This window comes from Aptenodytes forsteri, unplaced genomic scaffold, assembly GCF_000699145.1.
Source record: "Aptenodytes forsteri isolate BGI_AS27 unplaced genomic scaffold, ASM69914v1 Scaffold429, whole genome shotgun sequence".
Taxonomy (NCBI): domain Eukaryota; kingdom Metazoa; phylum Chordata; class Aves; order Sphenisciformes; family Spheniscidae; genus Aptenodytes; species Aptenodytes forsteri.
The window spans coordinates 455,348-455,653 of record NW_008794432.1 but is presented as its reverse complement, the minus strand read 5'-3'; positions in this window follow the sequence as shown (position 1 = coordinate 455,653).

Sequence of the window (306 nt, the reverse complement as noted above, 5' to 3'; positions counted from 1 at the left end):
CCTCCAAGCCCCCGCGCCGCACCGGCACGGGGAGGGCTCCATCCCCTCCAGCGACCCCCGGAGAGGAAAGGGGCTCAACAAACCTCCCTCCATGGAAAAAAAGCACCATTTCTCTTTGGGTCCGAGTGTCCACGGAGCGGAGCAGGGCGGCCCGGGCGCGGGCGTTCGCCGCCTCCCTCGCCTCTCCCCCGGAAGCAGCAGTAGCGGTGAGTGCGGGCGAGGGCTCAGGCCCCAAGGCCACGAGGTGTCGGTGAGAGTCCCGCCAGGGCGCGGCACGGCTTTCCTCGGGCGCCCGGGAGGGAGCTG